Source organism: Mus caroli, unplaced genomic scaffold (genome assembly GCF_978045245.1).
Source record: "Mus caroli unplaced genomic scaffold, Mus_caroli_1 scaffold_1, whole genome shotgun sequence".
NCBI lineage: Eukaryota > Metazoa > Chordata > Mammalia > Rodentia > Muridae > Mus > Mus caroli.
Genome location: NW_028227256.1, coordinates 95,506,432 through 95,522,317, shown reverse-complemented (window position 1 = coordinate 95,522,317; position 15,886 = coordinate 95,506,432). Strand labels below are relative to the sequence as shown.

Here is a 15,886-nt window from a genome sequence, read left to right as displayed (position 1 = left end):
AAGTTCAGCCTCCATCACTGTAGGTTGTGTCCCTTTTTACTCCTCTAAACATCACTTGTCTTCTATGGTCTTGTCTTGGAATGTATCTTGCCTCAGCAAGTGAGTCTGTCTCAGCTGAAATTCCTCTGCCATTCAGCCCAAGTGTAGCAAGAAATTTCAGTACACCACCAGAAGTTTTGTTTTGTTTTGTTGTTTGTTTGTTTGTTTGTTTGTACATTTATCAATGGAGCCCAAAAAACAGAGTTCAACTACACAACACAAGGCGAAACAGTACATGTGTGTCCTTAGCAAATAATACTTTATCACCTGCCCTTTCATGTGCTTATTTTAGTAGAACATCCACTCCTCTGTGTCTGTTTCAGTAAAACATTCTTTCATGATTCTACCTCAGCCTTTTACCTGTGTTGCTTTAGCAGAATGTTCCTTTGTGTGTCTGTCTTAACAAAGCACCATCCAACACAACTGACTTTCCAAAGAACCCTGCTTCTGCTAACTTTCATTTTTCACTCATCGGGTACCTGTAAATCTTTATTTCTGAAAAATGAATAGTAGATTCCTTAGAAAAAATTGTCTTTCTCTTATACCAGGATTTCCTGTGCCTACATTAAAATTCCATTGGCTACAGCTGAGAATTGCAAATTTGGTGAAATTACTGCTTGCTATTAGTCTGAAATTACAACTGTTTGAAAAGAAGTTCCGACTTAATTTCAAATTTCCCAGCCTTATGTTCCATGGGACAAATGTTTAAGAATGAAGAAGAAGCAATACTGTGATACAAAATATACAATTTTACCTCCAGGCTCTCAATGGAAAACTGGCATTTACTCTAAGGAATGCACTCCACTTAATTTTATTTCTGTTTCCAAAGTCTTCAGGGCAGAAGTTGCACAACAGGAACCTCTTCAGCTCCTCTCCTGAATTTTCAATGAGTCACTCAGTTGCTGACAGAGAGCTCAGCTTTATAAGATCAAAGATGAACTTCTCCTGGGACAATAGTCATCAGTCTCTAAATTACTTTCTTATTATTCTTTATACAGGTGACCATAGACACAATCATTCATTGCATACAAATTTCTTCTCTTGACTCTCTGGAGGCGAGAGACTCTAACAACTTCAGGGCAGCACTGTTGCAGATGGGAGTTGACTTCCTTTGGGAGGTTCTAGAAGGGCAAACTTTGCTTCCTTGAATGACTCAGCCTGTGCTTAGCTGATATATGGTTGTTTGAGTGTGAAATATAGCTTTGTAGTCTTGTACTTGAAAACTTGGTCCCCATCTTGTGGTTCTTTCTCTGAATACTGTAAAAGATTTAGATGGTCAAGTCTTGCTGCAGGAAGAGAGCCATTGGAATTTTATAATTCTGTACCAGTTACTAATCTGTGTTTGCTTCCTGCCGTGTATTTCTCCACCATGATGGAATGCTTTTTTTAATCCACAAGAAACAATAAATACCTACTCCCTTATGTGCTTTTGTTAGAGTATTTTATTACAGTAACAGGAAACGTAAGTAAAATCTGTAAACTTCTAGCTTTTTCTCTCAATTGTTTGTGGGAAAATCTCTTAAACTTGAGAACTTTTACAATTCTCCCTTTGCTATTTCTAACATATCTTCATGATGGCTGGTCTGTTTATTAATACAGCAATATCTTTGCTGGGCGAAATAGTGTGATTGTTTGTGTGTGTGTGTGTGTGTGTGTGTGTTGTGCATATGTGTATATTTCACGGGTCCTAGAGTGTTGAAGAACATAACGATTAAGGTTGTAGTCTCCCATGATTGGGTGGGTTTCTGAATCTTTCTCACTTTTGAAGATATGGACATCTGCCTCTCTCATTGGCAGAGTCCCCAATATAAGACAAGATGAACAATTGGTGATGATGATAGTGGAGGGCACTAACTTGGAAACATTAAACAAGGTTTATTCCCCCACCCCCGCTGACTCCCATGGATAGAGATACATATACATAGCATTAATCCTTGTTCCTCTGGTGCAGTTCTTCTCCAGGGAGGCCAACTGCTTGAAAGAACCTTAAATCTATGTGAGTCGTGAGGCCTTCTGAGTTCCACACTCTGGCATCACCAATCTTCATGAAACTGCTTAAAATTGATTATTTTATTTTAAAGTTCAAAGATGCCCTTTGTCTTTTACCTTTGATGATGGTTAGTATTAACTCTCAACCTGACAAAATGTATAATCACCTAGGAACCCAAGTTTGTAGGCATATATGTAAAGGATAATCTTGACTATATTAATTGAGGTGAGAAGTCCCATTTATTGTATCCTTCTTTGGGGAGGCCATCTTGAACTGTACAAAACTGAGGAAAATTTACTGAGCCACAAACATGCATTTACTTCTCTATAAGTTTCCTGATGATTGATATGAGGTGAATGAATGTGTTATGTTTCTGCTGTCCTCAGACCTGAACTTTTCATCATGGTACCTTGAAATGTGAACTAAAATAAACTTTTGTCTTTTAAACCTTTGTCCTTTAAGTTCTTTTTTTTTGGGGGGGGTCAGGTTATTTTATATGAAATTAACCTGAGACACTGTTCTCATATTAAGTTGATGAAATATATTCTCTATGAAAGGTTTTATGTATTTCTTTCAGCATACCTATTTGTTTATTAATCTATGCAGTACTCTTACAAAAATATGGTTGCATCATGGCTGAGACTAAGATATGTAACATAAATACATATATAGAGGTAATTTCTTTACACACACTGCCTTTATAAAGTCGTATTACACAGAATCTTGGGTTTCATTTATGGCTGAGTAGGAACATATCAAGCAAGGGGATTACTGAGAGCAAAACCACTGAACCTATTCCTGCAATGGGATCCCAACCATGTTTCTCTGTAGCTTTTTTTTTTCTTCAGATACTCAGGAAAACAATAAGTGGCTTCTAAGAGTTATTGTTACAGACATTCCTTTTAAAAAGACCCACTAGGGCTGGAGATTTATGTTCATTTGTAGAGTAGGTAGTGGGATTGATTAGCATCAGTAAAGTCCTAGAGTCCATCCCTAACAGCACCTAAAACCACATGTGCATGGTGATGCAAATCTTTAATTGGAAGTATGAACAGAAGCATCAGAAGTTCAAGTTTATCCTTAGACACATAATGAGTTCCAGGATGTTTGTGGAAAAAATGACACTCTGTCTCAAAAGAAAATGCTAGTGGACAGAATGCATCTCTCTACCTTTCAGTACTGCCTCTTGAAACATTATGAAGAACTCTCAAACAACTGGAGCTGTCAAATTTAAACAAATCCTAATTTAGAAAAGGAAATACTCAATTGAAAAACTAAGCTGTAACAGGTAATGTAGTGGTTGTCACAATGGGAAAAAATGACTTTCAAGAGAGACCTACATTTTTCAGATAAATGGGAAACCACCTGTCTTTAATAAGAAATGAATAAGATGAGAAAAGTTCAAGCAGACCAACAGAACTTGGACAACAAACAGACAGGTGTGCTACAACTCAAGTAAATCCACTCTTTTCAGAGCTTTTTTGAGAACTTATGAAGGGACTTAAGTCACATCACAAACCTGGCTGTTGAAGGCTCCATCCTCTACCCCAGCCCCAATTCCTTATGCTCTTCTAAAAAGCTTCAGATCACATTCTTAAATCTATTCATCACAGTATATTCCATTATTTGACTACTTCTTCATTCCAAGACTTAATACCAAGGTCCAACAATCAATTGATGTAGAACTATCAAAAAATATAAATAAATAAATAAACCCTTTGGCTTACTTAATGAACATCCCCAACTAAAATTAAATGCCTCCTCCTAACAGTGTTTTCCCCTGTGTTTACATTTTTAAACCAATAATTTTTGACAATTGGTCAACTCTGTGTCCTCTATTTTTCTTCTAGGACAAATAACTGCCTCCTCTCCCTGTTCACTTTCAACAAAATTATAGAAAAAAAAATTCCCTAACTTAAAGAAAGAGATGCCCATGAACATACAAGAAGCCAACAGAACTCCAAATAGACTTGACTAGAAAAGAAAACCCTATCTACACATAATAATCAGAACAACAAATACACAGTAAGGGGAAAAGGTCAAGTAACATATAAAGGCAGGCCTATCAGAATTAAACCAGAATTTTCACCAGAGACTACGAAAGCCAGAAGATCCTAGACAGATGTTTTACAGACACTAAGAGAACACAAATGCCAGCCCAGGCTACTATACCCAGCCAAACTTTCAATTACCATAGATAGAAAAACCAAAGTATTCCATTACAAAACCAAATTCACACATTATCTTTCCACGAATCCAGCCCTTCAAAGGATAATGACAGAAAAAAAAAAAAAAAAAAAAAAACAGTAGAAGGAAAGAAACCAAATCCTAGAAAAAGCAAGTAAGTAATCCTTCAACAAACCTTAAAGAAGACAGCCACAAAAACAGAATTCCATCTCTAACAACAACAATGATAGGAAGGAACAATTACTTTTCCTTAATATCTCTTAATATCAATGGACTCAACTCCCCAATAAAAACACATAGACTAACAGAAGGCTACACAAACAGGACCCAACTATTGGCTGCTTACAGGAAACCGATCTCAGGGAAAAAGACAGACACTACCTCAGAATGAAAGACTGGAAAACAATTTTCCAAGCAAATGGTCTGAAGAAACAAGCTGGAGTAGCCATTCAAACATCTAATAAAATCGACTTCCAACCCAAAGTTATCAAAAAAGACAAGGAGGGGAACTTCATACTCATCAAAGTTAAAATCTTCCAAGAGGAACTCTCAATTCTGAATATCTATGCTCCAAATGCAAGGGCAGCCACATTCATTAAAGAAACTTTAGTAAAGCTCAAACCACTCATTGTACCTCAAGGCCCATACCTAAACATGATAAAAGCAATCTACAGCAAACTAGTAGCCAACGTCAAAGTAAAAGTTGAGAATCTGGAAGCAATACCACTAAAATCAGGCACTAGACAAGGCTGCCCACTTTCTCACTAGCTATTAAACATTGTACTTGAAGTCCTAGCCAGAGCAATTTGACAACAAAAGGAGATCAAGGGGATACAAATTGGAAAGGAAGTCAAAATATCACTTTTTGCAGATGATATGATAGTATATATAAGTGACCCTAAAAATTCCACCAGAGAACTCCTAAACCTGATAAACAGCTTCAATGAAGTAGCTGGATATAAAATTAACTCAAACAAGTCAATGGCCTTTCTCTACACAAAGGATAAACAGGATGAGAGAGAAATTAGGTAAACAACACCCTTTTCAATAGTCACAAATAATATAAAATAATTTGGCATGACTCTAAGTAAGGAAGTGAAAGATCTGTATGATAAAACTTCACTTCTCTGAAGAAAGAAATTAAAGATCTCAGAAGATGGAAAGATCCCCCATGCTCATGGATAAGCAGAATCAATATAGTAAAAATCGCAATCTTGCCAAAAGCAATCTCCAGATTCAATGCAATCCCCATCATAATTTCAAATCAATTCTTCAACAAATTAGAAAAGACAATCTGCAAATTCATCTGGAATAACAAAATACATAGGTTAGCAAAAACTCTCTCAAGGATTAAAGAACCTCTGGTGGAATCACCATGCCTGACCTAAAGCTGTACTACAGAAAATAGTGATAAAAACTGCATGGTACTGGTATAGCAACAGACAAGTAGACCAATGGAATAGAATAGAAGGCCCCAAAATGAACTCACACACCTATCTATGGTCACTTGATCTTTGAAAAGGGAGCTAAAACCGCAGTGGAAAAAAGACAGCATTTTCAACAAATGGTGCTGGCACAACTGGTGGTTATCATGTAGAAGAATGCTGAATTGATCCATCCCTATCTCCTTGTACAAGGTCAAATCTAAGTGGATCAAGGAACTCCACATAAAACCAGAGAAAGTGAAACTTATAGAGGAGAAAGTGGGGAAAAGCCTCAAAGAGAAGATTAAGAATCTACAAATGGGACCTCATAAAATTGCAAAGCTCCTGTAAGACAAAAGACACCCACCGTCAATAAGACAAAAAGGCCACCAACAGATTGGGAAAGGATCTTTACCTACCCTAAAACAGATAGGGGACTAATGTCCAATATATATAAATAACTCAAGAAGGTGGACTCCAGAAAATCAAATAAACCCATTAAAAAATGGGGATCAGAGCTAAACAAAGAATCCTCACCCAAGGAATACCGAATGGCTGAGAAGCACCTGAAAAATGTTTAGCATCCTTAATTATCAGGGAAATGCAAATCAAAACAACCCTGAGATTCCACCTCACAGCAGCCAGAATGGCTATGATCAAAAATTCAGGTGGCAGCAGATGCTGGCAAGGATATGGAGAAAGAGGAACACTGCTCCATTGTTGCTGGAATTGCAAGCTTGTACAACCACTCTGGAAATCAGTCTGGCGGTACCTCAGAAAATTGAACATAATTCTACCGAAGGATCCTGCAATACCTCTCCTGGGCATATATGCAGAATATGTTTCAACCGGTTAGAAGGACATATGCTCAACTATGTTCATAGCAGCCTTATTTATAATAGCCAGAAGCTGGAAAGAACCCAGATGCCCCTCAACAGAGGAATGGATACAGAAAATGTGGTACATTTACACAATGGTATACTACTCATCTATTAAAAAGAATGAATTTATGAAATTCCTAGGCAAATGGATGGACCTGGGGGGCATCATCCTGAGTGAGGTAACCCAATCACAAAAAATTTACATGATATGTACTCAGTGATAAGTGGATATTAGCCCAGAAACTTAGAATACCCAAGATACAAGATACAATTTGCAAAACACATGATACTCAAGAACGAAGATGAAAGTGTGGACACTTTGCTCCTTCTTATAATTGGGAACAAATCACCCATGGAAGGAATTACAGAAACAAAGTTTGGAACTGAGACGAAAGGATGGACAATCTAGAGTCTGCCATACCTGGGGATCCATCCCATAATCACCCTGCAAATGCTAACACCATTGCACACACTAGCAAGATTTTGCTGAAAGGACCCTGATATAGCTGTCTCTTGTAAGGCTATCCTGGGGCCTAGCAAACACAGAAGTGGATGCTCACAGTCAGCTATTGGATGGATCACAGGGCCCCCAATGGAGGAGCTAGAGAAAGTACCCAAGGAGCTAAAGGGGTCTGCAACCCTATAGGTGGAACAACAATATGAACTAACCAGTACCCCCCAGAGCTCGTATCTCTAGCTGCATATGTATCAGAAGATAACCTAGTTGGCCATCAGTGGAAAGAGAGGCCTTTGGTCTTGCAATCTTTATATGCCTTAGTACAGGGGAATGCCAGCTCCAAGATGTGGGCAGGGTAGGGGAACTTTTGGTGTAGCATTGGAAATGTAATTGAAGAAAATACCTAATTAAAAAAATAATAAAAAAATTTTTAAAAATGGGAATCTGGTTCACCATTAATAGCATTGTGGAAAATGGGTAACTTACTCAGTGAATATGCCACAAGCCTCATAAATATTGATAAAAATTCTTTAAAACCATACAAACACTTCTTTAACAATAACAATTTGTGGGGAGTTGGAGAGATGACTAAAAATTTAAGAGCACTGACTCTTACATTTTTGGTTGTGAGCCTAGCCTTTAACAGCTAAGCCACTGAGGACCGAGCTATATCACTCCTAGGCATATACCCAAAATATGTTCCAAAATATGACAAGGACACATGCTCCACTATGTTCACAACTGCCTTATTTATAATATCCAGAAGCTGGAAAGAACCCAGATGTCCTTCAACAGAGGAATGCACAAAGAAAATGTGTTATATTTACATAATGGAGTACTACTCAGCTATTAAAAAAAATGACTTCATGAAATTCTTAGGCAAATGGTTGGAATTAGAAAATATCATTCTGAGCAAGGTAATCTAGTCACAAAAGAACCCACATTGTATGTACTTACAGATAAGTGGATATTACCCCAAAAGCTCAGAATACCCAAGACACAACACATAGATTACATGAAGCTCAATAAGGAGAAAGACTTAAGTGTGGATGCTTCAGTCCTTTTTAGAAGGAGGAACAAAATACTTACGGGAAGAAGTACAGAGACAAAGTGTGGAGCAGAGACTGAAGGAAAAGCCATTCAGAGACTGCCCCAACTGGTGATCCATCCCATATACAGACACCAAACCCAGACACTATTGCTGATGCCAAGATATACTTGCTGACAGGAGCCTGATAGCTATCTCCTGAGAGGCTCTGCCAGAGTCTGACAAATACAGAAGTGGATGCTCACAGCCAACCATTGGACTAAGCACAGGAACTCCAATGGAGGCTTTAGAGAAAGGACTGAAGGAACTGAAAGGATTTGAAACCCATAGGAAGAACAAAAATATTAACCAACCAGACACCCCAGAGCTCCCAGGACTAAACTACCAACCAAAGAGTACACGTGGACGGAACCTTGGCTCCAACTGCATATGTAGCAGTGGATGGATTTGTTGGACATCAGTGGGAGGAAAGGCCCTTGGTCCTGTAAAGGGTTGATGTCCCAGTGTAGAAGAATGCCAGGGAGGGGAAGCTGTAGTGGGGGGAGAGCACACTTACAGAAGTAGGGGAAGGAAGGATAGGATATCAGGATTCTGGAGGGGAAACCAGGAAAGGGTATAATATTTGAAATGTAAATAAATATGATGTTCAATTTAAAAGAAAGAAAGAAAGAAAGAAAGAAAGAAAGAAAGAAAGAAAGAAAGAAAGAAAGAAAGAAAGAAAGAAAGAAAGGAAGGAAGGAAGGAAGGAAGGAAGGAAGGAAGGAAGGAAGGAAGGAAGGAAGGAAGAAAGGAAGGAAGAAAGGAAGAAAGGAAGAAAGAGCACTGACTCTTCTTCCAGAGGTCCTGAGTTCAATTGCCAGCACCACACATTGGCTCATAACCATCTGTATAGAGATCTGAGGCCCTCTTTTGCCTAATGACAGCTACAGTGTACTTATATACATAAAATATATAAATAAACCAAATGAAAAAATGCTAGTTTGTTGTTTGCCTTAGGACAACCTTGAAATATTTGCTTCTCTCTCTCTCTCTCTCTCTGTCTCTCTCTCTCTGTCTCTCTCTCTCTCTCTCTCTCTCTCTGTGTCTCTCTCTCTCTCTCTCTCTCTCTTTCTCTCTCTCTCTCTCTCACACACACACACACACACACAAACTGCTTAAATTGTCTATGCGTTCTGGTTGGAATTTTTCCTGAAAGAAGATAAGAATCAAGAGACCGCAAGGTAAATCTGTTCAGGAGCATCACAAGTCATAAAAATGGTATAGGAAAAGCCTCAGTAACTCTAAAATCTTTTTCTTTTCAGCAGAGTATTATTCATGTTATATTACTGAGATAGTGACGGTTAATGGTGTCCCAGTGTCTGCCTCTGGGAGGCAGAATGAAGGAGTTTTGACTGCTTTTCCCAGGCTGGAGCTGGGCATGTGTTGAGCTATGAGAAACTGTTGGACCCTGCTCCAGGCATGGGGACCGTAGTCCGAGGTACACTGATGTCCAGAAAGTTTGGCATAATGCTTACTGTTCCTTGCAAGGTCACCTGTGAAGTCACCAAGGTTTCAAACCTAGCTCAACCAAAAACCAGGCTGCCTTTCACGGTTCCACAAGATAGGGTTTCTCACCTTGATCTAAATCTTCCTCATGACAATACACTGACAAGCCATGAAGCTTCAGCCTTCTATTTGCATCAATCTTCCGCCTTCTATTTGCATATATATATATGCATATATATATATATACACACACACACACACCTGGTAGTGGGATTATGTGTTACACCCAATTTTTTCATGGAAGTTCTTGGAATCAAACTGGACTTCATGCTTTCATATCAAGGACTTTACCAACTTAATTTCTCCCCAGGTCCTCAGCCTACCTTTCTTGCTCAGTCTGTTACTTTCTGTATTTAATCCTCCAAGCATGAGTTAAAAATAACTAATAGCACCTCTCAATCATTTGTCTATTTACCAAACATTATGTAAAAGCCAATGTACCAAGGAACATTATAGACAATTATACTATTTCTGTTAGTAAAGGAAGCCTTGCTCTCTTTCTCTTAGAGGTGACATTTCATACATAGAAAGCTGGCAGTCAATAGTAAAGTTGATAAATAAGTTCAATACACAGTGTTTTATAGACTTTGTAAGAACAGTGGAAAGATATCCAGCAGAGGAAAGAACATTAATACAAGAGTGAGACAAGCAATAGAATTCAATTTTGTATTCTTGTCAAGGTACATGTAAATCATGCTTCAGAAATCAAGGCCCCATTTCTGATTGAAGAAATAAGTTCCACATGGAAGAAAGATAACTTGAGTGTTTTCCATATGACTGGAGTAATGTGGAGGAGCAAAGTGGGGCAGAGGAATGGGGTGGGGGAGGAAGTGGGAGCCAGCCAAAGTAAGGCTGACTGTGCTTGTAGGACTTGTCTCCACTGTGATTACATGGGGAATAGGAGAGGAAGATGGTGAATACAATAAATGGAGGCTAAGTGCTAGCTGCAAGTTGAGCATATGATACAGTTAGGGCAAGAGCAAAATATCTGGTAAAATGTATAAATCATTTTCTCAAAGTGACTATAACTCTGCAGAATTTGTGAGGAATGTTCAGTTTCAAAGACTATTAATGCAGAGAAGAGTGAATATCTTGGGGGAACCACATATATTAAAGACAAAGGAAATAAAAGCAAGGATGACTCTTAAACTGAGTATGAGAATACACAGCTGATGAATGCGTGTAAATGTACCTGTGGCTACAGTTATCTGTGAAGGTTAGAAAAGCGCATCAGATCATGTGGGTAGGTTGTGCTGAGCTACTTGACATAGGCTCAAGAAATGAAAGTTGTGATTGTGTTACCTCACTCAGGATGATGCCCTCCAGGTCCAACCATTTGCCTAGGAATTTCATAAATTCATTCTTTTTAATAGCTGAGTAGTACTCCATTGTGTAAATGTACCACATTTTTTGTATCCATTCCTCTGTTGAGGGGCATCTGGGTTCTTTCCAGCTTCTGGCTATTATAAATAAGGCTGCTATGAGGAGCTAGAGAAAGTATCCAAGGAGCTAAAGAGATCTGCAACCCTGTACGTGCAACAACAATATGAACTAACCAGTACCCTGGAGCTCTTGACTCTACCTGCATATGTATCAAAAGATGGCCTAGTCGGCCATCACTGGAAAGAGAGGCCCATTGGACTTTTAAACTTTATACGCCCCAGTACAGGGGAATGCCAGGGCCAAAAAGTGGGAATGGGTGTGTAGGGAAGTGGGGGGGGGGGGGAGGGTATGGGGGACTTTTGGGATAGTATTGGAAATGTAATTGAGGAAAATACGTAATAAAAATATTTTAAAAAAAAAAGAAATGAAAGTTGGTCCTCTGCAAGAGTCATTATCCCAGCCCACTCTCCTTCTTGAAGATTGTTTCAACCTCACGAAAACTTCCAGCCCCACCCTCATCAGTGCTTGAATCACAAATGTATGCTACTATACTTGGCTCCCATCCAGAACTTTCTTTGTTTTTTATTTTATTTTCTTAAGAAAAAATAATTTATTTACTTACGTCAAACATTGCCCCCTCCCAGGGCCCCCTCGTAGATACTAACTGAGGGATTTACTGTTGTGAACAGACACCATGACCAAGCTAACTCTTATGAGGACAACATTTAATTGGGAATGGCTTATAGGCTCAGAGGTTCAGTTCAATATTATCAAGCTGGGAACATTGCAGCATTCTGTAGGAGGAACTGCGAGTTCTACATCTTGTTCTCAAAGCATATAGGAGAAGACTGGCTTCCATGCAGGTAGGATAAGGGTTTAAAAACCTCCACCCACAGTGGCATACCTAATCTAACAAAATCACACCTACTCCAAGGCCACACTTCCAACCAGTGCTACTTCCTGGCTAGGCATATTCAAACCACCACAGAGACACTTCCCAATACTCCTTCCTCTTCTCTTCTTAGAGTCCCCTCAAAATCCTCCTACCTGAAGTATCAAATCTCTGCCAGGGCAGGTGGGTCCTTTCCTCTTTCAAAAAGGTCAGATAAGACAGCCCTGTTGAGGAACTGATAAAACAGTCAGGCTACAGCTTTAGAGATAGTCTCCACTCCAGTTGTTGGGTTCCCACATGGATGCCTAGCTGCAAATCTGCTACATATGTGCCAGGGGTCTCTTTCAAGCCCACGTATGTTCTTTGGATGGTATCACATTTTCTGAGAGCTCCCAGAGGTCCAGGTTAGTTGACCCTGTTGGTTCTTCCTTTGGGGTTTCAGAGCTTTCAGTCCTTCATCCTACTCTTCCAAATTGTACCTGGTATCTATCCAATGTTTAGCTGTGGGTATCTGCATCTATGCTTGATAGAGCCTCTGAGAGGACAGTTTTGCTATGCTCTTCTGGTCTGTAGGCATAAGAGAATTATTGATACCGATAGGGATTAGTATTTTCCCAAGGGATTGGATTAAAGTTGAACTGATTATTGCTTGCCCATTCCTTCCTTCTCTATTCTATCTTTGTCCCTGCAAATATTTTAAACAGGAAAAAAACTTGGGTCTAAAGTTTTGTGGGTAGGTTGGTGTCCTTATCCCTCCACTAGTGGCCTTGTCTGGAAATAGGTGGTGGCCTCTTCAGCTTCCATGTCCCTACTATTGGGCATCTTGACTAAGATCAACCAAATTTACTCCTGAGAGCCTCCCCCATCTCAGGTCTCTGAGACTTCCTAAAGATTTCTCCTACCCCCAGCAGCTGCAGATTTCCATTCATTCTCCTGGCAGCCTCAGTCTGTCCTCTATCTCTCTGCAAACCTGATCCTACCTGCCCCATTCTCACCCTTTCCCCTCCCCAACCCACTTCCTGCCCTCCTTCTGCCTTCCATGAGTAACTTGTTCCCTCTTCTAAGTTTCATTCAAATATTCTTACTTGACCTTCCTTTGTGTTTAACTTCTTTGAGTCTGTGGGGTATATCATAGGTGTTCTGTATTTTATGGCTAATATCCAATTATCTGTGAGTACATACTATGTGTCTTAGTCACTGCTGTGAATACACACATAAGCAAGACAACTCTTATAAGGACAACAATTAATTGGAGATGGCTTACAGGTTCAGAGATTCAGTCCATTATCATCAAGCCAGGAGAATGACAGTATCCAGGCAGGCATGGTGCAGGTAGAGCTGAGAGTTCTTCTCATCTTCATGAGAAGGCTAATAGGGGAAAATTGGTTTGCAGGTAGCTTGGACAAGGATATTAAAGCTCAGGCCCACAGTAACAAACCTAATCCAACAAACATATTAAAACCATCACATTCAACTACCTGGGCTCCATAGGCTTGTTCAAACTCATGAGTCTATGGAGAACATACCATGTCATTGCATAATAAAAGGTACATTTAGTACAACTTCTAAAGTCCCCATAGTCTATAGCAGTGTCAACAATGTTAAAAGTCCAAAGTTCAAAGTCTCTTCTGAGATTTGTCCAATCGTTTAACTGTCATCCCCAAAGTAAGACAGAACGCAGCTTGGCAAACTCCAAACTGCATCTACATGTCTGATTTCAAAGTGTTCTTCAGATCTCCCACATCATTTGCATCTCTATGACTGCAGCAAACATCTTTCTCCTGGGCTGGTTCCACTCTCTATTAGCAGCTTTCCTCAGCAGATATCCAATAGCTCAAGCATCATGAACATCTTGGTCATCTACAAGGCAACTTCACAATTACAGCTTCTTGTTCCAATGTATGAAATCCACAAATGATCTTCTGAGCTCCTAAAATGGGCATATATCACTTCTCCAGTTCTGCTCTTTGTAGCACTCTAGACTCTGGTTGTCTCTGTTGTGCTGCTGCTCTTGGAGTCCTACCATGGAACTGTCATCTCCAATATGCTGTGGTCTTCTGCTGCAACTAGGCTTCATCAATACATTCTCATAGGCTCTCCTTGTGGTTTCAAGCTTCAGCTTCTTTGCATAACCACTTCAGTCCTTGGCTGTCAATAGCAACTGATGTTGTACCTTCACCAATAGCCTTCCATGGCCTCTCTTAGGGCCAAGTTCCAGATGCTTTTCAGGACACTTCATGTCTTCAAAACCCGGGTGACTCTTACATGTTACCAAGTACAGCTGCACCACGAGGTATAACATTTGTGCTCTTAGAAAACACTTACCATATTTCACCTTAGTGAAGTTGGGCTCTTATTCTTCCATTAACTTCTTTGATCCAGCTGATTGTCATCAATTGTCCCAGTAGTCTCCTTCTCCTCTTGACTATGCAGCTAGAGGAAAAAGGCAAAAACAATTGAGTTCTGATGCTTTCTGGGCCTGGAACATGACCCCATGTAATATTATGTCATCACCAGCTTTCTGTTTTCCAACTCCTTTGCTGTCTATGCTTGGCTGTCCTGGAACTTGCTCTGTTGATGGACTTTGAACTTAGATATATGCATATTTGTCTTTTACGCTCTGTGATTAAAGATGTAGTCCACCATGCCTGGATTTAAGTTTTTCTCTACTTGGAACTTGTTCTGTATCAGGCTGGCCTTGAATTCAGAGATCTGCTTTCCTTTGCCTCCTGGAATTAAAGGCTTGTATTATCATTCTGGACCTAAATTTAGCTGGGTGGGATCTTGACCAAACATCATTACATCCTTAATTCAATTTAATAATCTTGAACACAGGATTCAGCTCAATTTCAATTCCTGGTGCCTCTTTAATACTTAAATGATATATTTTGTAGTTTCCTTTTCTACATTTGCTATGCTTGTTCAGAAAGCTCGCCATAAGACTGATCTTTAATAACCATACAACAGAATTTATACCAGGCTGTTTCAAGACTTTCCTTTTCAAAGCAATTAATCAAAATCTCTTCACCTTAGCCTAAGACCAGTTCCCTAGACAATGGCAATAATCAGTCATATTCTTCAGCAAAATAGCACAAAAACAATCTGTACATCACATTCTAACATTCTTCTCTACTGAAACCTCTTGATCTAGGTATACACACTTTAAATCACTCTGAGCAAGAAGGATTTCTATATTACTACTAGGATAGAACATTAAGCCCCACTTAAAGGATCCCACTGCTTTCCAGATACAAAGTCCTAAAATCCACATACTTTGAAACCTGGTACCAACTTTTGTCTTAGGGTTTTACTTCAGTGAACAGACACCGTGACCAAGGCAATTCTTATAAGCACAACATTTAATTGGGGATGGATTACAGGTTCAGAGTTTCACTCCATTATCATCAAGCCAGGACCATGGCAGCATCCAGGCAGGAATGGTGAAGAAGGAGCTGAAAGTTCTATATCTTCAGCTGGAGGATTCTAGGAGAAGACTGACTTCCAGGCAGCTAGAACATGGCAACAGTGATACAACTACTCTAACAAGGCTATAACTCCTAATAGTACCACTCCCTGGGCCAAACATATACAAACCATTACATCATGCATGCCATTTTGGGTCTGTGTTACATGACTAAGGATGATATTTTCTAGTTCAATCCATTTGCTCGTAAAATTCATGATGTTGTTGTTGGTTTTTTTCTTTAAAAAATTATGGATGCTTCAAAAAATTATGTTTCATTCTCATATATGCTTACCTTCTCTGTATCATTCTAATGTTAGTAGAAGTGTTACTGAAGTGACAACATAGTTTCTTAGTGATTATAAACTATTGACACATTTCTACAAAATTTAAAGAAATACCACATAATCAGTCAATATGGGATGTATTTATTGTACTCAGAACTTTGCATTGACCCTAGCAAAATTGCTCTCAATATTGATGTCACCTTATTGTATGCACACATGGAAAAAAGAATCAAATGGGATAGACAGCATTCCAAGTATACAAAGAAGGTAAAACTACACATGTAAGTGTC

At 39.2% G+C, this 15,886-nt stretch overlaps 1 pseudogene; it reads right to left on the bottom strand.

The window, feature by feature from the left end:
* Window positions 1–15,553: 15,553 nt before the first annotated feature.
* LOC115032395 (U6 spliceosomal RNA) lies at window positions 15,554–15,653 on the bottom strand (annotated as a pseudogene).
* Between the last annotated feature and the right edge of the window lie 233 nt (window positions 15,654–15,886).